We start from the raw sequence: 27,217 nt of genomic DNA, 5'->3' as shown, positions 1-27,217 counted from the left end.
TGGTAAATATTGCTGGAGTGCAGGATTGCCAGCCTGTGACTTTTTGATTCTCATTTTCTCAGGAGATGGGCCCAGCAGTGGGTGTGATTGATGGACTGGTAGCTCAGTGTTTCCCTTTTCAAAGCACCTGCATTGTGTTTTCATTAGTGGCTCCTACCACGTCCCCCTTAGAGCCGAGGGTACGCATTTCTCCCCAATCCCTTCAGCATTTATTGTTTGCAGCGTCTTTGCTAATGACCATTCTGACTGCTGTGAGCTGATAGGTTTTTCTAATTGGGGCTTGCATGTCTTTAAAAATTCCTAAAATTCATCATTTTTCCACGCCTTTTCCTTTCTGTCAAAAAAAAAAAAACAACAGAAAAAAGTATGAGTACAATATACGTCTTGAATTTGTCTTCTTGGAAGGTTGCCCTGTTGTGAATTTATTGGTCGATTTTCGACCCCAGGCCTTTTTTGGAGGGCAGGTGTCATTTACAGAACTGCAAGTTTGGTGAATATATAGGGACCTTTAGCAATGGGTTTAAAGCTGCTCTTAAGGGTAACGGCCACTAGGAGACAGCATTTCTCCGTTGTCATATCTGGGTACTAGGGCAGCAGAGTCTTTCTGGAAGTCGTGTTCCTAGGTTGTAAATTAGAATGGAATGTGCTAGGAGAAACCCCCATTAGTGTAAGTCTCATTCCTTCTTGTTTTTTTTTAAATTTTGTAATCGGGGTATAGATTAGACAATTATTTATCCTAGGTTTACAATATCTGGTTCATTTGTACATGATCTATGTCTAAGCATGTACAGATCCTCTTCCCATGTAAAATATTACAGAGCGTTCCATAGACCTCCCTTGCTATCTGGTCGGTCTTTTTGGTATATGTATATAATATGAATTTGTATCTGTATAGTAACACTGATGTTCATTGATCCATTCCCCCCACCTTTCCTTTTAGATGAGCATAGTTTGTTTTCTAAGTCTGTGAGTGTCTTTGTCTGTGGAAATATGTTCATTTGTGTCAGTTATTAGATAACGCCTCTAAGTGATATCAGAGGATATAGGTCTTTTGCTTTCCGACTTACCTCATGTTTTGTGATTATCTCCAGGCTCATCTGTGGTGCCTCAAAGGGCAGTGTTTCATTGTTTTCCATGGCTAATATTCCATGGTGTACATGGACCACTTCTTTTCATCCATTCTCCTGTTGATGGACATTTTGGTAGCTTCACTGTCTTGGCTATTGTGAATAAGGCTGCAGTGCAGCTTTGGCAGCCTGTGTCTTCACGACTCTGTTCTTCTCAGGTGACAGGGCCAGTGGTCCACCCGCTGGATTGAATGGTACCACAATTTTTACTTTTCCACCAGCTCCTTTCTATTCTCATTATTGTCGGTTACCCTTTCACATCTCACCAGCAAGTAGAGGGTAGAAAGTTCTCTAAAACGTCTGCAGCGTTTATTGTTTGTAGACCTTTTCCTGACGGTCAGTCGACTGGAGAGAGTTGAAACCTTTTTGTAGATTAGATTGCATGAGTCTAGTACTTCCTGAGGTTGAGCTTTTATCCATTTTCCTTTTCTTTAAAGAGAGTGAGTCAAACTTACCTCCTCATACTATCTTCCTGAAAGATTTGCGTGTTTCGAATTTTTTTGTTCATTCCCGACCTCAGCACCATTTTTGAGTGCAGGTGTCCTTTACAGCCCCGAGTCCTTGTGAATGTTCACTGACCATCAGCTGTGGGTTTAAAGCCGCTCTTGTGGGAAACGGCCGCAAGGCGGCAGCATTTCTCCGTTACCAAATCTGGTTACTAGGGCAACAGAGCCTTAATGGAAGTGGTGCAGTAGGTTGTAAATTAGAATGGAATGTGCCAGGAAAAAGCCCTTTATGTTTATGGCTCATTACTTCTTGTTCGTATTGGTAACTTAATTTTTATTTTTTATCACAGCAAATTTGATTACAATGTTTGGTGTGTTCTAGGTGTGCAAGATGTGGTTCTTTCATACATATACATATATCTATTCTTCTTCGGATCCTTTTCCCATGTAGGTTATGACACAATGTTGAGTGCTCTTCTCTTGGTATTCCGTAGGCCTTTGGTGATTATATATTTCCCATGTGTTTGTATATCTCTGTTAACCCCAAAGTCGTAATGTATCTAATCCTCACACCTTTCCGTTTGGTGAACCATAAGTTTGTTGAATGAATCTGTGATTGCCTTTCTCTCTGGAAACATCTTCATTGGTATCGAATTTTAGGTAACACCTATAAGTGATATGATAGGACATGTGTCTTTCTCTTCCTCATTTACCACAAGTTGCGTGATTACTTCTAGACTCATCTATGGTGCTCAAATGGCATTGTTTCATTTTTGCGCTAGCTAATATTCCATCTCGACATGTAGCAGTTTTTCTTTGTCCACCCATCTGTTGGTGGACTTTTTGGTTACTTCCATATCTTGGCTATTGTAATACTGTGCAGTGCACATTTGCCTGCCTGTGTCTTTCCAATTCTGTCTTCTTAGGTTATAGGTCCAGGAATGGGCCTGCTGGATCATATGGGAGCTCAATGTTTACCTTTTAAAGGCCCCTCCATTCTGTTCTCATTAGTGGCTCTTTCCGGGTTACGTCCCTCTTAAAGTTGAGGGTATGCATTTCTCCACAACACCTTCAGGATTGACTGTTTATAGAGTTCTTGCTGATGGTGATTCTGACTGGTGTGAGCTGATACCTCTTTGTGGTTTGAATTTGCATGTGTGTCATATTCCGTTGAAATTGACCTTTAAGCCATGTCCTTTTTAGTTTTCAAACTGTGATTACAGCTTAGTTCTTCAAAGTGTTTTCTTCAAGTATGTGTCACATTTTGGAAAATTTTGGCCATTACTTCCCTCAAGACATTTGGAGGGCACGTTTCACTTACAGCCCTGCAGTACTTGTTCATATCAAGTGACCATTAGCCCAGGCTTTACAGCTGCTTTTGCAGGTAACGGCCAGAGGGCGGCATCCTTTCTACGTTCCCCACTCGGGTAACTAGGGAAACAGACCTCCCGGCCAGCGGTGTTCCTCGCTTATAAATTAGAGTGGAATGTGCCCGGGTAAACCCACAGAAGCTGCTATCTCCTTACTTTTGTTTGTTTTTTAAATTTAATTTATAGTTTTTATTGGAGTAATATTCCATTGTGTACATGGACCACTTCTTCTTGGTGCATTCCTCTGATGATGGACATTTTCATTGCTTCCGAGTGTTGGCTATGGTAAATATTGCTGGAGTGCAGGATTGCCAGCCTGTGACTTTTTGATTCTCATTTTCTCAGGAGATGGGCCCAGCAGTGGGTGTGATTGATGGACTGGTAGCTCAGTGTTTCCCTTTTCAAAGCACCTGCATTGTGTTTTCATTAGTGGCTCCTACCACGTCCCCCTTAGAGCCGAGGGTACGCATTTCTCCCCAATCCCTTCAGCATTTATTGTTTGCAGCGTCTTTGCTAATGACCATTCTGACTGCTGTGAGCTGATAGGTTTTTCTAATTGGGGCTTGCATGTCTTTAAAAATTCCTAAAATTCATCATTTTTCCACGCCTTTTCCTTTCTGTCAAAAAAAAAAAAAAACAGAAAAAAGTATGAGTACAATATACGTCTTGAATTTGTCTTCTTGGAAGGTTGCCCTGTTGTGAATTTATTGGTCGATTTTCGACCCCAGGCCTTTTTTGGAGGGCAGGTGTCATTTACAGAACTGCAAGTTTGGTGAATATATAGGGACCTTTAGCAATGGGTTTAAAGCTGCTCTTAAGGGTAACGGCCACTAGGAGACAGCATTTCTCCGTTGTCATATCTGGGTACGAGGGCAGCAGAGTCTTTCTGGAAGTCGTGTTCCTAGGTTGTAAATTAGAATGGAATGTGCTAGGAGAAACCCCCATTAGTGTAAGTCTCATTCCTTCTTGTTTTTTTTTAAATTTTGTAATCGGGGTATAGATTAGACAATTATTTATCCTAGGTTTACAATATCTGGTTCATTTGTACATGATCTATGTCTAAGCATGTACAGATCCTCTTCCCATGTAAAATATTACAGAGCGTTCCATAGACCTCCCTTGCTATCTGGTCGGTCTTTTTGGTATATGTATATAATATGAATTTGTATCTGTATAGTAACACTGATGTTCATTGATCCATTCCCCCCACCTTTCCTTTTAGATGAGCATAGTTTGTTTTCTAAGTCTGTGAGTGTCTTTGTCTGTGGAAATATGTTCATTTGTGTCAGTTATTAGATAACGCCTCTAAGTGATATCAGAGGATATAGGTCTTTTGCTTTCCGACTTACCTCATGTTTTGTGATTATCTCCAGGCTCATCTGTGGTGCCTCAAAGGGCAGTGTTTCATTGTTTTCCATGGCTAATATTCCATGGTGTACATGGACCACTTCTTTTCATCCATTCTCCTGTTGATGGACATTTTGGTAGCTTCACTGTCTTGGCTATTGTGAATAAGGCTGCAGTGCAGCTTTGGCAGCCTGTGTCTTCACGACTCTGTTCTTCTCAGGTGACAGGGCCAGTGGTCCACCCGCTGGATTGAATGGTACCACAATTTTTACTTTTCCACCAGCTCCTTTCTATTCTCATTATTGTCGGTTACCCTTTCACATCTCACCAGCAAGTAGAGGGTAGAAAGTTCTCTAAAACGTCTGCAGCGTTTATTGTTTGTAGACCTTTTCCTGACGGTCAGTCGACTGGAGAGAGTTGAAACCTTTTTGTAGATTAGATTGCATGAGTCTAGTACTTCCTGAGGTTGAGCTTTTATCCATTTTCCTTTTCTTTAAAGAGAGTGAGTCAAACTTACCTCCTCATACTATCTTCCTGAAAGATTTGCGTGTTTCGAATTTTTTTGTTCATTCCCGACCTCAGCACCATTTTTGAGTGCAGGTGTCCTTTACAGCCCCGAGTCCTTGTGAATGTTCACTGACCATCAGCTGTGGGTTTAAAGCCGCTCTTGTGGGAAACGGCCGCAAGGCGGCAGCATTTCTCCTTTACCAAATCTGGTTACTAGGGCAACAGAGCCTTAATGGAAGTGGTGCAGTAGGTTGTAAATTAGAATGGAATGTGCCAGGAAAAAGCCCTTTATGTTTATGGCTCATTACTTCTTGTTCGTATTGGTAACTTAATTTTTATTTTTTATCACAGCAAATTTGATTACAATGTTTGGTGTGTTCTAGGTGTGCAAGATGTGGTTCTTTCATACATATACATATATCTATTCTTCTTCGGATCCTTTTCCCATGTAGGTTATGACACAATGTTGAGTGGTCTTCTCTTGGTATTCCGTAGGCCTTTGGTGATTATATATTTCCCATGTGTTTGTATATCTCTGTTAACCCCAAAGTCGTAATGTATCTAATCCTCACACCTTTCCGTTTGGTGAACCATAAGTTTGTTGAATGAATCTGTGATTGCCTTTCTCTCTGGAAATATCTTCATTGGTATCGAATTTTAGGTAACACCTATAAGTGATATGATAGGACATGTGTCTTCCTCTTCCTCATTTACCACAAGTTGCGTGATTACTTCTAGACTCATCTATGGTGCTGCAAATGGCATTGTTTCATTTTTGCGCTAGCTAATATTCCATCTCGACATGTAGCAGTTTTTCTTTGTCCACCCATCTGTTGGTGGACTTTTTGGTTACTTCCATATCTTGGCTATTGTAATACTGTGCAGTGCACATTTGCCTGCCTGTGTCTTTCCAATTCTGTCTTCTTAGGTTATAGGTCCAGGAATGGGCCTGCTGGATCATATGGGAGCTCAATGTTTACCTTTTAAAGGCCCCTCCATTCTGTTCTCATTAGTGGCTCTTTCCGGGTTACGTCCCTCTTAAAGTTGAGGGTATGCATTTCTCCACAACACCTTCAGGATTGACTGTTTATAGAGTTCTTGCTGATGGTGATTCTGACTGGTATGAGCTGATACCTCTTTGTGGTTTGAATTTGCATGTGTGTCATATTCCGTTGAAATTGACCTTTAAGCCATGTCCTTTTTAGTTTTCAAACTGTGATTACAGCTTAGTTCTTCAAAGTGTTTTCTTCAAGTATGTGTCACATTTTGGAAAATTTTGGCCATTACTTCCCTCAAGACATTTGGAGGGCACGTTTCACTTACAGCCCTGCAGTACTTGTTCATATCAAGTGACCATTAGCCCAGGCTTTACAGCTGCTTTTGCAGGTAACGGCCAGAGGGCGGCATCCTTTCTACGTTCCCCACTCGGGTAACTAGGGAAACAGACCTCCCGGCCAGCGGTGTTCCTCGCTTATAAATTACAGTGGAATGTGCCCGGGTAAACCCACAGAAGCTGCTATCTCCTTACTTTTGTTTGTTTTTTAAATTTAATTTATAGTTTTTATTGGAGTAATATTCCATTGTGTACATGGACCACTTCTTCTTGGTGCATTCCTCTGATGATGGACATTTTCATTGCTTCCGAGTGTTGGCTATGGTAAATATTGCTGGAGTGCAGGATTGCCAGCCTGTGACTTTTTGATTCTCATTTTCTCAGGAGATGGGCCCAGCAGTGGGTGTGATTGATGGACTGGTAGCTCAGTGTTTCCCTTTTCAAAGCACCTGCATTGTGTTTTCATTAGTGGCTCCTACCACGTCCCCCTTAGAGCCGAGGGTACGCATTTCTCCCCAATCCCTTCAGCATTTATTGTTTGCAGCGTCTTTGCTAATGACCATTCTGACTGCTGTGAGCTGATAGGTTTTTCTAATTGGGGCTTGCATGTCTTTAAAAATTCCTAAAATTCATCATTTTTCCACGCCTTTTCCTTTCTGTCAAAAAAAAAAAAAACAGAAAAAAGTATGAGTACAATATACGTCTTGAATTTGTCTTCTTGGAAGGTTGCCCTGTTGTGAATTTATTGGTCGATTTTCGACCCCAGGCCTTTTTTGGAGGGCAGGTGTCATTTACAGAACTGCAAGTTTGGTGAATATATAGGGACCTTTAGCAATGGGTTTAAAGCTGCTCTTAAGGGTAACGGCCACTAGGAGACAGCATTTCTCCGTTGTCATATCTGGGTACGAGGGCAGCAGAGTCTTTCTGGAAGTCGTGTTCCTAGGTTGTAAATTAGAATGGAATGTGCTAGGAGAAACCCCCATTAGTGTAAGTCTCATTCCTTCTTGTTTTTTTTTAAATTTTGTAATCGGGGTATAGATTAGACAATTATTTATCCTAGGTTTACAATATCTGGTTCATTTGTACATGATCTATGTCTAAGCATGTACAGATCCTCTTCCCATGTAAAATATTACAGAGCGTTCCATAGACCTCCCTTGCTATCTGGTCGGTCTTTTTGGTATATGTATATAATATGAATTTGTATCTGTATAGTAACACTGATGTTCATTGATCCATTCCCCCCACCTTTCCTTTTAGATGAGCATAGTTTGTTTTCTAAGTCTGTGAGTGTCTTTGTCTGTGGAAATATGTTCATTTGTGTCAGTTATTAGATAACGCCTCTAAGTGATATCAGAGGATATAGGTCTTTTGCTTTCCGACTTACCTCATGTTTTGTGATTATCTCCAGGCTCATCTGTGGTGCCTCAAAGGGCAGTGTTTCATTGTTTTCCATGGCTAATATTCCATGGTGTACATGGACCACTTCTTTTCATCCATTCTCCTGTTGATGGACATTTTGGTAGCTTCACTGTCTTGGCTATTGTGAATAAGGCTGCAGTGCAGCTTTGGCAGCCTGTGTCTTCACGACTCTGTTCTTCTCAGGTGACAGGGCCAGTGGTCCACCCGCTGGATTGAATGGTACCACAATTTTTACTTTTCCACCAGCTCCTTTCTATTCTCATTATTGTCGGTTACCCTTTCACATCTCACCAGCAAGTAGAGGGTAGAAAGTTCTCTAAAACGTCTGCAGCGTTTATTGTTTGTAGACCTTTTCCTGACGGTCAGTCGACTGGAGAGAGTTGAAACCTTTTTGTAGATTAGATTGCATGAGTCTAGTACTTCCTGAGGTTGAGCTTTTATCCATTTTCCTTTTCTTTAAAGAGAGTGAGTCAAACTTACCTCCTCATACTATCTTCCTGAAAGATTTGCGTGTTTCGAATTTTTTTGTTCATTCCCGACCTCAGCACCATTTTTGAGTGCAGGTGTCCTTTACAGCCCCGAGTCCTTGTGAATGTTCAGTGACCATCAGCTGTGGGTTTAAAGCCGCTCTTGTGGGAAACGGCCGCAAGGCGGCAGCATTTCTCCTTTACCAAATCTGGTTACTAGGGCAACAGAGCCTTAATGGAAGTGGTGCAGTAGGTTGTAAATTAGAATGGAATGTGCCAGGAAAAAGCCCTTTATGTTTATGGCTCATTACTTCTTGTTCGTATTGGTAACTTAATTTTTATTTTTTATCACAGCAAATTTGATTACAATGTTTGGTGTGTTCTAGGTGTGCAAGATGTGGTTCTTTCATACATATACATATATCTATTCTTCTTCGGATCCTTTTCCCATGTAGGTTATGACACAATGTTGAGTGCTCTTCTCTTGGTATTCCGTAGGCCTTTGGTGATTATATATTTCCCATGTGTTTGTATATCTCTGTTAACCCCAAAGTCGTAATGTATCTAATCCTCACACCTTTCCGTTTGGTGAACCATAAGTTTGTTGAATGAATCTGTGATTGCCTTTCTCTCTGGAAACATCTTCATTGGTATCGAATTTTAGGTAACACCTATAAGTGATATGATAGGACATGTGTCTTTCTCTTCCTCATTTACCACAAGTTGCGTGATTACTTCTAGACTCATCTATGGTGCTGCAAATGGCATTGTTTCATTTTTGCGCTAGCTAATATTCCATCTCGACATGTAGCAGTTTTTCTTTGTCCACCCATCTGTTGGTGGACTTTTTGGTTACTTCCATATCTTGGCTATTGTAATACTGTGCAGTGCACATTTGCCTGCCTGTGTCTTTCCAATTCTGTCTTCTTAGGTTATAGGTCCAGGAATGGGCCTGCTGGATCATATGGGAGCTCAATGTTTACCTTTTAAAGGCCCCTCCATTCTGTTCTCATTAGTGGCTCTTTCCGGGTTACGTCCCTCTTAAAGTTGAGGGTATGCATTTCTCCACAACACCTTCAGGATTGACTGTTTATAGAGTTCTTGCTGATGGTGATTCTGACTGGTGTGAGCTGATACCTCTTTGTGGTTTGAATTTGCATGTGTGTCATATTCCGTTGAAATTGACCTTTAAGCCATGTCCTTTTTAGTTTTCAAACTGTGATTACAGCTTACTTCTTCAAAGTGTTTTCTTCAAGTATGTGTCACATTTTGGAAAATTTTGGCCATTACTTCCCTCAAGACATTTGGAGGGCACGTTTCACTTACAGCCCTGCAGTACTTGTTCATATCAAGTGACCATTAGCCCAGGCTTTACAGCTGCTTTTGCAGGTAACGGCCAGAGGGCGGCATCCTTTCTACGTTCCCCACTCGGGTAACTAGGGAAACAGACCTCCCGGCCAGCGGTGTTCCTCGCTTATAAATTAGAGTGGAATGTGCCCGGGTAAACCCACAGAAGCTGCTATCTCCTTACTTTTGTCTGTTTTTTAAATTTAATTTATAGTTTTTATTGGAGTAATATTCCATTGTGTACATGGACCACTTCTTCTTGGTGCATTCCTCTGATGATGGACATTTTCATTGCTTCCGAGTGTTGGCTATGGTAAATATTGCTGGAGTGCAGGATTGCCAGCCTGTGACTTTTTGATTCTCATTTTCTCAGGAGATGGGCCCAGCAGTGGGTGTGATTGATGGACTGGTAGCTCAGTGTTTCCCTTTTCAAAGCACCTGCATTGTGTTTTCATTAGTGGCTCCTACCACGTCCCCCTTAGAGCCGAGGGTACGCATTTCTCCCCAATCCCTTCAGCATTTATTGTTTGCAGCGTCTTTGCTAATGACCATTCTGACTGCTGTGAGCTGATAGGTTTTTCTAATTGGGGCTTGCATGTCTTTAAAAATTCCTAAAATTCATCATTTTTCCACGCCTTTTCCTTTCTGTCAAAAAAAAAAAAACAACAGAAAAAAGTATGAGTACAATATACGTCTTGAATTTGTCTTCTTGGAAGGTTGCCCTGTTGTGAATTTATTGGTCGATTTTCGACCCCAGGCCTTTTTTGGAGGGCAGGTGTCATTTACAGAACTGCAAGTTTGGTGAATATATAGGGACCTTTAGCAATGGGTTTAAAGCTGCTCTTAAGGGTAACGGCCACTAGGAGACAGCATTTCTCCGTTGTCATATCTGGGTACGAGGGCAGCAGAGTCTTTCTGGAAGTCGTGTTCCTAGGTTGTAAATTAGAATGGAATGTGCTAGGAGAAACCCCCATTAGTGTAAGTCTCATTCCTTCTTGTTTTTTTTTAAATTTTGTAATCGGGGTATAGATTAGACAATTATTTATCCTAGGTTTACAATATCTGGTTCATTTGTACATGATCTATGTCTAAGCATGTACAGATCCTCTTCCCATGTAAAATATTACAGAGCGTTCCATAGACCTCCCTTGCTATCTGGTCGGTCTTTTTGGTATATGTATATAATATGAATTTGTATCTGTATAGTAACACTGATGTTCATTGATCCATTCCCCCCACCTTTCCTTTTAGATGAGCATAGTTTGTTTTCTAAGTCTGTGAGTGTCTTTGTCTGTGGAAATATGTTCATTTGTGTCAGTTATTAGATAACGCCTCTAAGTGATATCAGAGGATATAGGTCTTTTGCTTTCCGACTTACCTCATGTTTTGTGATTATCTCCAGGCTCATCTGTGGTGCCTCAAAGGGCAGTGTTTCATTGTTTTCCATGGCTAATATTCCATGGTGTACATGGACCACTTCTTTTCATCCATTCTCCTGTTGATGGACATTTTGGTAGCTTCACTGTCTTGGCTATTGTGAATAAGGCTGCAGTGCAGCTTTGGCAGCCTGTGTCTTCACGACTCTGTTCTTCTCAGGTGACAGGGCCAGTGGTCCACCCGCTGGATTGAATGGTACCACAATTTTTACTTTTCCACCAGCTCCTTTCTATTCTCATTATTGTCGGTTACCCTTTCACATCTCACCAGCAAGTAGAGGGTAGAAAGTTCTCTAAAACGTCTGCAGCGTTTATTGTTTGTAGACCTTTTCCTGACGGTCAGTCGACTGGAGAGAGTTGAAACCTTTTTGTAGATTAGATTGCATGAGTCTAGTACTTCCTGAGGTTGAGCTTTTATCCATTTTCCTTTTCTTTAAAGAGAGTGAGTCAAACTTACCTCCTCATACTATCTTCCTGAAAGATTTGCGTGTTTCGAATTTTTTTGTTCATTCCCGACCTCAGCACCATTTTTGAGTGCAGGTGTCCTTTACAGCCCCGAGTCCTTGTGAATGTTCAGTGACCATCAGCTGTGGGTTTAAAGCCGCTCTTGTGGGAAACGGCCGCAAGGCGGCAGCATTTCTCCTTTACCAAATCTGGTTACTAGGGCAACAGAGCCTTAATGGAAGTGGTGCAGTAGGTTGTAAATTAGAATGGAATGTGCCAGGAAAAAGCCCTTTATGTTTATGGCTCATTACTTCTTGTTCGTATTGGTAACTTAATTTTTATTTTTTATCACAGCAAATTTGATTACAATGTTTGGTGTGTTCTAGGTGTGCAAGATGTGGTTCTTTCATACATATACATATATCTATTCTTCTTCGGATCCTTTTCCCATGTAGGTTATGACACAATGTTGAGTGGTCTTCTCTTGGTATTCCGTAGGCCTTTGGTGATTATATATTTCCCATGTGTTTGTATATCTCTGTTAACCCCAAAGTCGTAATGTATCTAATCCTCACACCTTTCCGTTTGGTGAACCATAAGTTTGTTGAATGAATCTGTGATTGCCTTTCTCTCTGGAAACATCTTCATTGGTATCGAATTTTAGGTAACACCTATAAGTGATATGATAGGACATGTGTCTTTCTCTTCCTCATTTACCACAAGTTGCGTGATTACTTCTAGACTCATCTATGGTGCTGCAAATGGCATTGTTTCATTTTTGCGCTAGCTAATATTCCATCTCGACATGTAGCAGTTTTTCTTTGTCCACCCATCTGTTGGTGGACTTTTTGGTTACTTCCATATCTTGGCTATTGTAATACTGTGCAGTGCACATTTGCCTGCCTGTGTCTTTCCAATTCTGTCTTCTTAGGTTATAGGTCCAGGAATGGGCCTGCTGGATCATATGGGAGCTCAATGTTTACCTTTTAAAGGCCCCTCCATTCTGTTCTCATTAGTGGCTCTTTCCGGGTTACGTCCCTCTTAAAGTTGAGGGTATGCATTTCTCCACAACACCTTCAGGATTGACTGTTTATAGAGTTCTTGCTGATGGTGATTCTGACTGGTGTGAGCTGATACCTCTTTGTGGTTTGAATTTGCATGTGTGTCATATTCCGTTGAAATTGACCTTTAAGCCATGTCCTTTTTAGTTTTCAAACTGTGATTACAGCTTACTTCTTCAAAGTGTTTTCTTCAAGTATGTGTCACATTTTGGAAAATTTTGGCCATTACTTCCCTCAAGACATTTGGAGGGCACGTTTCACTTACAGCCCTGCAGTACTTGTTCATATCAAGTGACCATTAGCCCAGGCTTTACAGCTGCTTTTGCAGGTAACGGCCAGAGGGCGGCATCCTTTCTACGTTCCCCACTCGGGTAACTAGGGAAACAGACCTCCCGGCCAGCGGTGTTCCTCGCTTATAAATTAGAGTGGAATGTGCCCGGGTAAACCCACAGAAGCTGCTATCTCCTTACTTTTGTTTGTTTTTTAAATTTAATTTATAGTTTTTATTGGAGTAATATTCCATTGTGTACATGGACCACTTCTTCTTGGTGCATTCCTCTGATGATGGACATTTTCATTGCTTCCGAGTGTTGGCTATGGTAAATATTGCTGGAGTGCAGGATTGCCAGCCTGTGACTTTTTGATTCTCATTTTCTCAGGAGATGGGCCCAGCAGTGGGTGTGATTGATGGACTGGTAGCTCAGTGTTTCCCTTTTCAAAGCACCTGCATTGTGTTTTCATTAGTGGCTCCTACCACGTCCCCCTTAGAGCCGAGGGTACGCATTTCTCCCCAATCCCTTCAGCATTTATTGTTTGCAGCGTCTTTGCTAATGACCATTCTGACTGCTGTGAGCTGATAGGTTTTTCTAATTGGGGCTTGCATGTCTTTAAAAATTCCTAAAATTCATCATTTTTCCACGCCTTTTCCTTTCTGTCAAAAAAAAAAAAACAACAGAAAAAAGTATGAGTACAATATACGTCTTGAATTTGTCTTCTTGGAAGGTTGCCCTGTTGTGAATTTATTGGTCGATTTTCGACCCCAGGCCTTTTTTGGAGGGCAGGTGTCATTTACAGAACTGCAAGTTTGGTGAATATATAGGGACCTTTAGCAATGGGTTTAAAGCTGCTCTTAAGGGTAACGGCCACTAGGAGACAGCATTTCTCCGTTGTCATATCTGGGTACGAGGGCAGCAGAGTCTTTCTGGAAGTCGTGTTCCTAGGTTGTAAATTAGAATGGAATGTGCTAGGAGAAACCCCCATTAGTGTAAGTCTCATTCCTTCTTGTTTTTTTTTAAATTTTGTAATCGGGGTATAGATTAGACAATTATTTATCCTAGGTTTACAATATCTGGTTCATTTGTACATGATCTATGTCTAAGCATGTACAGATCCTCTTCCCATGTAAAATATTACAGAGCGTTCCATAGACCTCCCTTGCTATCTGGTCGGTCTTTTTGGTATATGTATATAATATGAATTTGTATCTGTATAGTAACACTGATGTTCATTGATCCATTCCCCCCACCTTTCCTTTTAGATGAGCATAGTTTGTTTTCTAAGTCTGTGAGTGTCTTTGTCTGTGGAAATATGTTCATTTGTGTCAGTTATTAGATAACGCCTCTAAGTGATATCAGAGGATATAGGTCTTTTGCTTTCCGACTTACCTCATGTTTTGTGATTATCTCCAGGCTCATCTGTGGTGCCTCAAAGGGCAGTGTTTCATTGTTTTCCATGGCTAATATTCCATGGTGTACATGGACCACTTCTTTTCATCCATTCTCCTGTTGATGGACATTTTGGTAGCTTCACTGTCTTGGCTATTGTGAATAAGGCTGCAGTGCAGCTTTGGCAGCCTGTGTCTTCACGACTCTGTTCTTCTCAGGTGACAGGGCCAGTGGTCCACCCGCTGGATTGAATGGTACCACAATTTTTACTTTTCCACCAGCTCCTTTCTATTCTCATTATTGTCGGTTACCCTTTCACATCTCACCAGCAAGTAGAGGGTAGAAAGTTCTCTAAAACGTCTGCAGCGTTTATTGTTTGTAGACCTTTTCCTGACGGTCAGTCGACTGGAGAGAGTTGAAACCTTTTTGTAGATTAGATTGCATGAGTCTAGTACTTCCTGAGGTTGAGCTTTTATCCATTTTCCTTTTCTTTAAAGAGAGTGAGTCAAACTTACCTCCTCATACTATCTTCCTGAAAGATTTGCGTGTTTCGAATTTTTTTGTTCATTCCCGACCTCAGCACCATTTTTGAGTGCAGGTGTCCTTTACAGCCCCGAGTCCTTGTGAATGTTCACTGACCATCAGCTGTGGGTTTAAAGCCGCTCTTGTGGGAAACGGCCGCAAGGCGGCAGCATTTCTCCTTTACCAAATCTGGTTACTAGGGCAACAGAGCCTTAATGGAAGTGGTGCAGTAGGTTGTAAATTAGAATGGAATGTGCCAGGAAAAAGCCCTTTATGTTTATGGCTCATTACTTCTTGTTCGTATTGGTAACTTAATTTTTATTTTTTATCACAGCAAATTTGATTACAATGTTTGGTGTGTTCTAGGTGTGCAAGATGTGGTTCTTTCATACATATACATATATCTATTCTTCTTCGGATCCTTTTCCCATGTAGGTTATGACACAATGTTGAGTGGTCTTCTCTTGGTATTCCGTAGGCCTTTGGTGATTATATATTTCCCATGTGTTTGTATATCTCTGTTAACCCCAAAGTCGTAATGTATCTAATCCTCACACCTTTCCGTTTGGTGAACCATAAGTTTGTTGAATGAATCTGTGATTGCCTTTCTCTCTGGAAACATCTTCATTGGTATCGAATTTTAGGTAACACCTATAAGTGATATGATAGGACATGTGTCTTTCTCTTCCTCATTTACCACAAGTTGCGTGATTACTTCTAGACTCATCTATGGTGCTGCAAATGGCATTGTTTCATTTTTGCGCTAGCTAATATTCCATCTCGACATGTAGCAGTTTTTCTTTGTCCACCCATCTGTTGGTGGACTTTTTGGTTACTTCCATATCTTGGCTATTGTAATACTGTGCAGTGCACATTTGCCTGCCTGTGTCTTTCCAATTCTGTCTTCTTAGGTTATAGGTCCAGGAATGGGCCTGCTGGATCATATGGGAGCTCAATGTTTACCTTTTAAAGGCCCCTCCATTCTGTTCTCATTAGTGGCTCTTTCCGGGTTACGTCCCTCTTAAAGTTGAGGGTATGCATTTCTCCACAACACCTTCAGGATTGACTGTTTATAGAGTTCTTGCTGATGGTGATTCTGACTGGTGTGAGCTGATACCTCTTTGTGGTTTGAATTTGCATGTGTGTCATATTCCGTTGAAATTGACCTTTAAGCCATGTCCTTTTTAGTTTTCAAACTGTGATTACAGCTTACTTCTTCAAAGTGTTTTCTTCAAGTATGTGTCACATTTTGGAAAATTTTGGCCATTACTTCCCTCAAGACATTTGGAGGGCACGTTTCACTTACAGCCCTGCAGTACTTGTTCATATCAAGTGACCATTAGCCCAGGCTTTACAGCTGCTTTTGCAGGTAACGGCCAGAGGGCGGCATCCTTTCTACGTTCCCCACTCGGGTAACTAGGGAAACAGACCTCCCGGCCAGCGGTGTTCCTCGCTTATAAATTAGAGTGGAATGTGCCCGGGTAAACCCACAGAAGCTGCTATCTCCTTACTTTTGTTTGTTTTTTAAATTTAATTTATAGTTTTTATTGGAGTAATATTCCATTGTGTACATGGACCACTTCTTCTTGGTGCATTCCTCTGATGATGGACATTTTCATTGCTTCCGAGTGTTGGCTATGGTAAATATTGCTGGAGTGCAGGATTGCCAGCCTGTGACTTTTTGATTCTCATTTTCTCAGGAGATGGGCCCAGCAGTGGGTGTGATTGATGGACTGGTAGCTCAGTGTTTCCCTTTTCAAAGCACCTGCATTGTGTTTTCATTAGTGGCTCCTACCACGTCCCCCTTAGAGCCGAGGGTACGCATTTCTCCCCAATCCCTTCAGCATTTATTGTTTGCAGCGTCTTTGCTAATGACCATTCTGACTGCTGTGAGCTGATAGGTTTTTCTAATTGGGGCTTGCATGTCTTTAAAAATTCCTAAAATTCATCATTTTTCCACGCCTTTTCCTTTCTGTCAAAAAAAAAAAAACAACAGAAAAAAGTATGAGTACAATATACGTCTTGAATTTGTCTTCTTGGAAGGTTGCCCTGTTGTGAATTTATTGGTCGATTTTCGACCCCAGGCCTTTTTTGGAGGGCAGGTGTCATTTACAGAACTGCAAGTTTGGTGAATATATAGGGACCTTTAGCAATGGGTTTAAAGCTGCTCTTAAGGGTAACGGCCACTAGGAGACAGCATTTCTCCGTTGTCATATCTGGGTACGAGGGCAGCAGAGTCTTTCTGGAAGTCGTGTTCCTAGGTTGTAAATTAGAATGGAATGTGCTAGGAGAAACCCCCATTAGTGTAAGTCTCATTCCTTCTTGTTTTTTTTTAAATTTTGTAATCGGGGTATAGATTAGACAATTATTTATCCTAGGTTTACAATATCTGGTTCATTTGTACATGATCTATGTCTAAGCATGTACAGATCCTCTTCCCATGTAAAATATTACAGAGCGTTCCATAGACCTCCCTTGCTATCTGGTCGGTCTTTTTGGTATATGTATATAATATGAATTTGTATCTGTATAGTAACACTGATGTTCATTGATCCATTCCCCCCACCTTTCCTTTTAGATGAGCATAGTTTGTTTTCTAAGTCTGTGAGTGTCTTTGTCTGTGGAAATATGTTCATTTGTGTCAGTTATTAGATAACGCCTCTAAGTGATATCAGAGGATATAGGTCTTTTGCTTTCCGACTTACCTCATGTTTTGTGATTATCTCCAGGCTCATCTGTGGTGCCTCAAAGGGCAGTGTTTCATTGTTTTCCATGGCTAATATTCCATGGTGTACATGGACCACTTCTTTTCATCCATTCTCCTGTTGATGGACATTTTGGTAGCTTCACTGTCTTGGCTATTGTGAATAAGGCTGCAGTGCAGCTTTGGCAGCCTGTGTCTTCACGACTCTGTTCTTCTCAGGTGACAGGGCCAGTGGTCCACCCGCTGGATTGAATGGTACCACAATTTTTACTTTTCCACCAGCTCCTTTCTATTCTCATTATTGTCGGTTACCCTTTCACATCTCACCAGCAAGTAGAGGGTAGAAAGTTCTCTAAAACGTCTGCAGCGTTTATTGTTTGTAGACCTTTTCCTGACGGTCAGTCGACTGGAGAGAGTTGAAACCTTTTTGTAGATTAGATTGCATGAGTCTAGTACTTCCTGAGGTTGAGCTTTTATCCATTTTCCTTTTCTTTAAAGAGAGTGAGTCAAACTTACCTCCTCATACTATCTTCCTGAAAGATTTGCGTGTTTCGAATTTTTTTGTTCATTCCCGACCTCAGCACCATTTTTGAGTGCAGGTGTCCTTTACAGCCCCGAGTCCTTGTGAATGTTCAGTGACCATCAGCTGTGGGTTTAAAGCCGCTCTTGTGGGAAACGGCCGCAAGGCGGCAGCATTTCTCCTTTACCAAATCTGGTTACTAGGGCAACAGAGCCTTAATGGAAGTGGTGCAGTAGGTTGTAAATTAGAATGGAATGTGCCAGGAAAAAGCCCTTTATGTTTATGGCTCATTACTTCTTGTTCGTATTGGTAACTTAATTTTTATTTTTTATCACAGCAAATTTGATTACAATGTTTGGTGTGTTCTAGGTGTGCAAGATGTGGTTCTTTCATACATATACATATATCTATTCTTCTTCGGATCCTTTTCCCATGTAGGTTATGACACAATGTTGAGTGCTCTTCTCTTGGTATTCCGTAGGCCTTTGGTGATTATATATTTCCCATGTGTTTGTATATCTCTGTTAACCCCAAAGTCGTAATGTATCTAATCCTCACACCTTTCCGTTTGGTGAACCATAAGTTTGTTGAATGAATCTGTGATTGCCTTTCTCTCTGGAAACATCTTCATTGGTATCGAATTTTAGGTAACACCTATAAGTGATATGATAGGACATGTGTCTTTCTCTTCCTCATTTACCACAAGTTGCGTGATTACTTCTAGACTCATCTATGGTGCTGCAAATGGCATTGTTTCATTTTTGCGCTAGCTAATATTCCATCTCGACATGTAGCAGTTTTTCTTTGTCCACCCATCTGTTGGTGGACTTTTTGGTTACTTCCATATCTTGGCTATTGTAATACTGTGCAGTGCACATTTGCCTGCCTGTGTCTTTCCAATTCTGTCTTCTTAGGTTATAGGTCCAGGAATGGGCCTGCTGGATCATATGGGAGCTCAATGTTTACCTTTTAAAGGCCCCTCCATTCTGTTCTCATTAGTGGCTCTTTCCGGGTTACGTCCCTCTTAAAGTTGAGGGTATGCATTTCTCCACAACACCTTCAGGATTGACTGTTTATAGAGTTCTTGCTGATGGTGATTCTGACTGGTGTGAGCTGATACCTCTTTGTGGTTTGAATTTGCATGTGTGTCATATTCCGTTGAAATTGACCTTTAAGCCATGTCCTTTTTAGTTTTCAAACTGTGATTACAGCTTAGTTCTTCAAAGTGTTTTCTTCAAGTATGTGTCACATTTTGGAAAATTTTGGCCATTACTTCCCTCAAGACATTTGGAGGGCACGTTTCACTTACAGCCCTGCAGTACTTGTTCATATCAAGTGACCATTAGCCCAGGCTTTACAGCTGCTTTTGCAGGTAACGGCCAGAGGGCGGCATCCTTTCTACGTTCCCCACTCGGGTAACTAGGGAAACAGACCTCCCGGCCAGCGGTGTTCCTCGCTTATAAATTAGAGTGGAATGTGCCCGGGTAAACCCACAGAAGCTGCTATCTCCTTACTTTTGTTTGTTTTTTAAATTTAATTTATAGTTTTTATTGGAGTAATATTCCATTGTGTACATGGACCACTTCTTCTTGGTGCATTCCTCTGATGATGGACATTTTCATTGCTTCCGAGTGTTGGCTATGGTAAATATTGCTGGAGTGCAGGATTGCCAGCCTGTGACTTTTTGATTCTCATTTTCTCAGGAGATGGGCCCAGCAGTGGGTGTGATTGATGGACTGGTAGCTCAGTGTTTCCCTTTTCAAAGCACCTGCATTGTGTTTTCATTAGTGGCTCCTACCACGTCCCCCTTAGAGCCGAGGGTACGCATTTCTCCCCAATCCCTTCAGCATTTATTGTTTGCAGCGTCTTTGCTAATGACCATTCTGACTGCTGTGAGCTGATAGGTTTTTCTAATTGGGGCTTGCATGTCTTTAAAAATTCCTAAAATTCATCATTTTTCCACGCCTTTTCCTTTCTGTCAAAAAAAAAAAAAACAGAAAAAAGTATGAGTACAATATACGTCTTGAATTTGTCTTCTTGGAAGGTTGCCCTGTTGTGAATTTATTGGTCGATTTTCGACCCCAGGCCTTTTTTGGAGGGCAGGTGTCATTTACAGAACTGCAAGTTTGGTGAATATATAGGGACCTTTAGCAATGGGTTTAAAGCTGCTCTTAAGGGTAACGGCCACTAGGAGACAGCATTTCTCCGTTGTCATATCTGGGTACTAGGGCAGCAGAGTCTTTCTGGAAGTCGTGTTCCTAGGTTGTAAATTAGAATGGAATGTGCTAGGAGAAACCCCCATTAGTGTAAGTCTCATTCCTTCTTGTTTTTTTTTAAATTTTGTAATCGGGGTATAGATTAGACAATTATTTATCCTAGGTTTACAATATCTGGTTCATTTGTACATGATCTATGTCTAAGCATGTACAGATCCTCTTCCCATGTAAAATATTACAGAGCGTTCCATAGACCTCCCTTGCTATCTGGTCGGTCTTTTTGGTATATGTATATAATATGAATTTGTATCTGTATAGTAACACTGATGTTCATTGATCCATTCCCCCCACCTTTCCTTTTAGATGAGCATAGTTTGTTTTCTAAGTCTGTGAGTGTCTTTGTCTGTGGAAATATGTTCATTTGTGTCAGTTATTAGATAACGCCTCTAAGTGATATCAGAGGATATAGGTCTTTTGCTTTCCGACTTACCTCATGTTTTGTGATTATCTCCAGGCTCATCTGTGGTGCCTCAAAGGGCAGTGTTTCATTGTTTTCCATGGCTAATATTCCATGGTGTACATGGACCACTTCTTTTCATCCATTCTCCTGTTGATGGACATTTTGGTAGCTTCACTGTCTTGGCTATTGTGAATAAGGCTGCAGTGCAGCTTTGGCAGCCTGTGTCTTCACGACTCTGTTCTTCTCAGGTGACAGGGCCAGTGGTCCACCCGCTGGATTGAATGGTACCACAATTTTTACTTTTCCACCAGCTCCTTTCTATTCTCATTATTGTCGGTTACCCTTTCACATCTCACCAGCAAGTAGAGGGTAGAAAGTTCTCTAAAACGTCTGCAGCGTTTATTGTTTGTAGACCTTTTCCTGACGGTCAGTTGACTGGAGAGAGTTGAAACCTTTTTGTAGATTAGATTGCATGAGTCTAGTACTTCCTGAGGTTGAGCTTTTATCCATTTTCCTTTTCTTTAAAGAGAGTGAGTCAAACTTACCTCCTCATACTATCTTCCTGAAAGATTTGCGTGTTTCGAATTTTTTTGTTCATTCCCGACCTCAGCACCATTTTTGAGTGCAGGTGTCCTTTACAGCCCCGAGTCCTTGTGAATGTTCACTGACCATCAGCTGTGGGTTTAAAGCCGCTCTTGTGGGAAACGGCCGCAAGGCGGCAGCATTTCTCCTTTACCAAATCTGGTTACTAGGGCAACAGAGCCTTAATGGAAGTGGTGCAGTAGGTTGTAAATTAGAATGGAATGTGCCAGGAAAAAGCCCTTTATGTTTATGGCTCATTACTTCTTGTTCGTATTGGTAACTTAATTTTTATTTTTTATCACAGCAAATTTGATTACAATGTTTGGTGTGTTCTAGGTGTGCAAGATGTGGTTCTTTCATACATATACATATATCTATTCTTCTTCGGATCCTTTTCCCATGTAGGTTATGACACAATGTTGAGTGGTCTTCTCTTGGTATTCCGTAGGCCTTTGGTGATTATATATTTCCCATGTGTTTGTATATCTCTGTTAACCCCAAAGTCGTAATGTATCTAATCCTCACACCTTTCCGTTTGGTGAACCATAAGTTTGTTGAATGAATCTGTGATTGCCTTTCTCTCTGGAAACATCTTCATTGGTATCGAATTTTAGGTAACACCTATAAGTGATATGATAGGACATGTGTCTTCCTCTTCCTCATTTACCACAAGTTGCGTGATTACTTCTAGACTCATCTATGGTGCTGCAAATGGCATTGTTTCATTTTTGCGCTAGCTAATATTCCATCTCGACATGTAGCAGTTTTTCTTTGTCCACCCATCTGTTGGTGGACTTTTTGGTTACTTCCATATCTTGGCTATTGTAATACTGTGCAGTGCACATTTGCCTGCCTGTGTCTTTCCAATTCTGTCTTCTTAGGTTATAGGTCCAGGAATGGGCCTGCTGGATCATATGGGAGCTCAATGTTTACCTTTTAAAGGCCCCTCCATTCTGTTCTCATTAGTGGCTCTTTCCGGGTTACGTCCCTCTTAAAGTTGAGGGTATGCATTTCTCCACAACACCTTCAGGATTGACTGTTTATAGAGTTCTTGCTGATGGTGATTCTGACTGGTGTGAGCTGATACCTCTTTGTGGTTTGAATTTGCATGTGTGTCATATTCCGTTGAAATTGACCTTTAAGCCATGTCCTTTTTAGTTTTCAAACTGTGATTACAGCTTAGTTCTTCAAAGTGTTTTCTTCAAGTATGTGTCACATTTTGGAAAATTTTGGCCATTACTTCCCTCAAGACATTTGGAGGGCACGTTTCACTTACAGCCCTGCAGTACTTGTTCATATCAAGTGACCATTAGCCCAGGCTTTACAGCTGCTTTTGCAGGTAACGGCCAGAGGGCGGCATCCTTTCTACGTTCCCCACTCGGGTAACTAGGGAAACAGACCTCCCGGCCAGCGGTGTTCCTCGCTTATAAATTAGAGTGGAATGTGCCCGGGTAAACCCACAGAAGCTGCTATCTCCTTACTTTTGTTTGTTTTTTAAATTTAATTTATAGTTTTTATTGGAGTAATATTCCATTGTGTACATGGACCACTTCTTCTTGGTGCATTCCTCTGATGATGGACATTTTCATTGCTTCCGAGTGTTGGCTATGGTAAATATTGCTGGAGTGCAGGATTGCCAGCCTGTGACTTTTTGATTCTCATTTTCTCAGGAGATGGGCCCAGCAGTGGGTGTGATTGATGGACTGGTAGCTCAGTGTTTCCCTTTTCAAAGCACCTGCATTGTGTTTTCATTAGTGGCTCCTACCACGTCCCCCTTAGAGCCGAGGGTACGCATTTCTCCCCAATCCCTTCAGCATTTATTGTTTGCAGCGTCTTTGCTAATGACCATTCTGACTGCTGTGAGCTGATAGGTTTTTCTAATTGGGGCTTGCATGTCTTTAAAAATTCCTAAAATTCATCATTTTTCCACGCCTTTTCCTTTCTGTCAAAAAAAAAAAAAACAGAAAAAAGTATGAGTACAATATACGTCTTGAATTTGTCTTCTTGGAAGGTTGCCCTGTTGTGAATTTATTGGTCGATTTTCGACCCCAGGCCTTTTTTGGAGGGCAGGTGTCATTTACAGAACTGCAAGTTTGGTGAATATATAGGGACCTTTAGCAATGGGTTTAAAGCTGCTCTTAAGGGTAACGGCCACTAGGAGACAGCATTTCTCCGTTGTCATATCTGGGTACGAGGGCAGCAGAGTCTTTCTGGAAGTCGTGTTCCTAGGTTGTAAATTAGAATGGAATGTGCTAGGAGAAACCCCCATTAGTGTAAGTCTCATTCCTTCTTGTTTTTTTTTAAATTTTGTAATCGGGGTATAGATTAGACAATTATTTATCCTAGGTTTACAATATCTGGTTCATTTGTACATGATCTATGTCTAAGCATGTACAGATCCTCTTCCCATGTAAAATATTACAGAGCGTTCCATAGACCTCCCTTGCTATCTGGTCGGTCTTTTTGGTATATGTATATAATATGAATTTGTATCTGTATAGTAACACTGATGTTCATTGATCCATTCCCCCCACCTTTCCTTTTAGATGAGCATAGTTTGTTTTCTAAGTCTGTGAGTGTCTTTGTCTGTGGAAATATGTTCATTTGTGTCAGTTATTAGATAACGCCTCTAAGTGATATCAGAGGATATAGGTCTTTTGCTTTCCGACTTACCTCATGTTTTGTGATTATCTCCAGGCTCATCTGTGGTGCCTCAAAGGGCAGTGTTTCATTGTTTTCCATGGCTAATATTCCATGGTGTACATGGACCACTTCTTTTCATCCATTCTCCTGTTGATGGACATTTTGGTAGCTTCACTGTCTTGGCTATTGTGAATAAGGCTGCAGTGCAGCTTTGGCAGCCTGTGTCTTCACGACTCTGTTCTTCTCAGGTGACAGGGCCAGTGGTCCACCCGCTGGATTGAATGGTACCACAATTTTTACTTTTCCACCAGCTCCTTTCTATTCTCATTATTGTCGGTTACCCTTTCACATCTCACCAGCAAGTAGAGGGTAGAAAGTTCTCTAAAACGTCTGCAGCGTTTATTGTTTGTAGACCTTTTCCTGACGGTCAGTCGACTGGAGAGAGTTGAAACCTTTTTGTAGATTAGATTGCATGAGTCTAGTACTTCCTGAGGTTGAGCTTTTATCCATTTTCCTTTTCTTTAAAGAGAGTGAGTCAAACTTACCTCCTCATACTATCTTCCTGAAAGATTTGCGTGTTTCGAATTTTTTTGTTCATTCCCGACCTCAGCACCATTTTTGAGTGCAGGTGTCCTTTACAGCCCCGAGTCCTTGTGAATGTTCAGTGACCATCAGCTGTGGGTTTAAAGCCGCTCTTGTGGGAAACGGCCGCAAGGCGGCAGCATTTCTCCTTTACCAAATCTGGTTACTAGGGCAACAGAGCCTTAATGGAAGTGGTGCAGTAGGTTGTAAATTAGAATGGAATGTGCCAGGAAAAAGCCCTTTATGTTTATGGCTCATTACTTCTTGTTCGTATTGGTAACTTAATTTTTATTTTTTATCACAGCAAATTTGATTACAATGTTTGGTGTGTTCTAGGTGTGCAAGATGTGGTTCTTTCATACATATACATATATCTATTCTTCTTCGGATCCTTTTCCCATGTAGGTTATGACACAATGTTGAGTGGTCTTCTCTTGGTATTCCGTAGGCCTTTGGTGATTATATATTTCCCATGTGTTTGTATATCTCTGTTAACCCCAAAGTCGTAATGTATCTAATCCTCACACCTTTCCGTTTGGTGAACCATAAGTTTGTTGAATGAATCTGTGATTGCCTTTCTCTCTGGAAACATCTTCATTGGTATCGAATTTTAGGTAACACCTATAAGTGATATGATAGGACATGTGTCTTCCTCTTCCTCATTTACCACAAGTTGCGTGATTACTTCTAGACTCATCTATGGTGCTGCAAATGGCATTGTTTCATTTTTGCGCTAGCTAATATTCCATCTCGACATGTAGCAGTTTTTCTTTGTCCACCCATCTGTTGGTGGACTTTTTGGTTACTTCCATATCTTGGCTATTGTAATACTGTGCAGTGCACATTTGCCTGCCTGTGTCTTTCCAATTCTGTCTTCTTAGGTTATAGGTCCAGGAATGGGCCTGCTGGATCATATGGGAGCTCAATGTTTACCTTTTAAAGGCCCCTCCATTCTGTTCTCATTAGTGGCTCTTTCCGGGTTACGTCCCTCTTAAAGTTGAGGGTATGCATTTCTCCACAACACCTTCAGGATTGACTGTTTATAGAGTTCTTGCTGATGGTGATTCTGACTGGTGTGAGCTGATACCTCTTTGTGGTTTGAATTTGCATGTGTGTCATATTCCGTTGAAATTGACCTTTAAGCCATGTCCTTTTTAGTTTTCAAACTGTGATTACAGCTTAGTTCTTCAAAGTGTTTTCTTCAAGTATGTGTCACATTTTGGAAAATTTTGGCCATTACTTCCCTCAAGACATTTGGAGGGCACGTTTCACTTACAGCCCTGCAGTACTTGTTCATATCAAGTGACCATTAGCCCAGGCTTTACAGCTGCTTTTGCAGGTAACGGCCAGAGGGCGGCATCCTTTCTACGTTCCCCACTCGGGTAACTAGGGAAACAGACCTCCCGGCCAGCGGTGTTCCTCGCTTATAAATTAGAGTGGAATGTGCCCGGGTAAACCCACAGAAGCTGCTATCTCCTTACTTTTGTTTGTTTTTTAAATTTAATTTATAGTTTTTATTGGAGTAATATTCCATTGTGTACATGGACCACTTCTTCTTGGTGCATTCCTCTGATGATGGACATTTTCATTGCTTCCGAGTGTTGGCTATGGTAAATATTGCTGGAGTGCAGGATTGCCAGCCTGTGACTTTTTGATTCTCATTTTCTCAGGAGATGGGCCCAGCAGTGGGTGTGATTGATGGACTGGTAGCTCAGTGTTTCCCTTTTCAAAGCACCTGCATTGTGTTTTCATTAGTGGCTCCTACCACGTCCCCCTTAGAGCCGAGGGTACGCATTTCTCCCCAATCCCTTCAGCATTTATTGTTTGCAGCGTCTTTGCTAATGACCATTCTGACTGCTGTGAGCTGATAGGTTTTTCTAATTGGGGCTTGCATGTCTTTAAAAATTCCTAAAATTCATCATTTTTCCACGCCTTTTCCTTTCTGTCAAAAAAAAAAAAAACAGAAAAAAGTATGAGTACAATATACGTCTTGAATTTGTCTTCTTGGAAGGTTGCCCTGTTGTGAATTTATTGGTCGATTTTCGACCCCAGGCCTTTTTTGGAGGGCAGGTGTCATTTACAGAACTGCAAGTTTGGTGAATATATAGGGACCTTTAGCAATGGGTTTAAAGCTGCTCTTAAGGGTAACGGCCACTAGGAGACAGCATTTCTCCGTTGTCATATCTGGGTACGAGGGCAGCAGAGTCTTTCTGGAAGTCGTGTTCCTAGGTTGTAAATTAGAATGGAATGTGCTAGGAGAAACCCCCATTAGTGTAAGTCTCATTCCTTCTTGTTTTTTTTTAAATTTTGTAATCGGGGTATAGATTAGACAATTATTTATCCTAGGTTTACAATATCTGGTTCATTTGTACATGATCTATGTCTAAGCATGTACAGATCCTCTTCCCATGTAAAATATTACAGAGCGTTCCATAGACCTCCCTTGCTATCTGGTCGGTCTTTTTGGTATATGTATATAATATGAATTTGTATCTGTATAGTAACACTGATGTTCATTGATCCATTCCCCCCACCTTTCCTTTTAGATGAGCATAGTTTGTTTTCTAAGTCTGTGAGTGTCTTTGTCTGTGGAAATATGTTCATTTGTGTCAGTTATTAGATAACGCCTCTAAGTGATATCAGAGGATATAGGTCTTTTGCTTTCCGACTTACCTCATGTTTTGTGATTATCTCCAGGCTCATCTGTGGTGCCTCAAAGGGCAGTGTTTCATTGTTTTCCATGGCTAATATTCCATGGTGTACATGGACCACTTCTTTTCATCCATTCTCCTGTTGATGGACATTTTGGTAGCTTCACTGTCTTGGCTATTGTGAATAAGGCTGCAGTGCAGCTTTGGCAGCCTGTGTCTTCACGACTCTGTTCTTCTCAGGTGACAGGGCCAGTGGTCCACCCGCTGGATTGAATGGTACCACAATTTTTACTTTTCCACCAGCTCCTTTCTATTCTCATTATTGTCGGTTACCCTTTCACATCTCACCAGCAAGTAGAGGGTAGA

This window comes from Balaenoptera ricei, chromosome 5 (genome assembly GCF_028023285.1).
Source record: "Balaenoptera ricei isolate mBalRic1 chromosome 5, mBalRic1.hap2, whole genome shotgun sequence".
Taxonomy (NCBI): domain Eukaryota; kingdom Metazoa; phylum Chordata; class Mammalia; order Artiodactyla; family Balaenopteridae; genus Balaenoptera; species Balaenoptera ricei.
The sequence above is the reverse complement of the archived record's forward strand: the minus strand, read 5'-3'. Positions refer to the sequence as shown.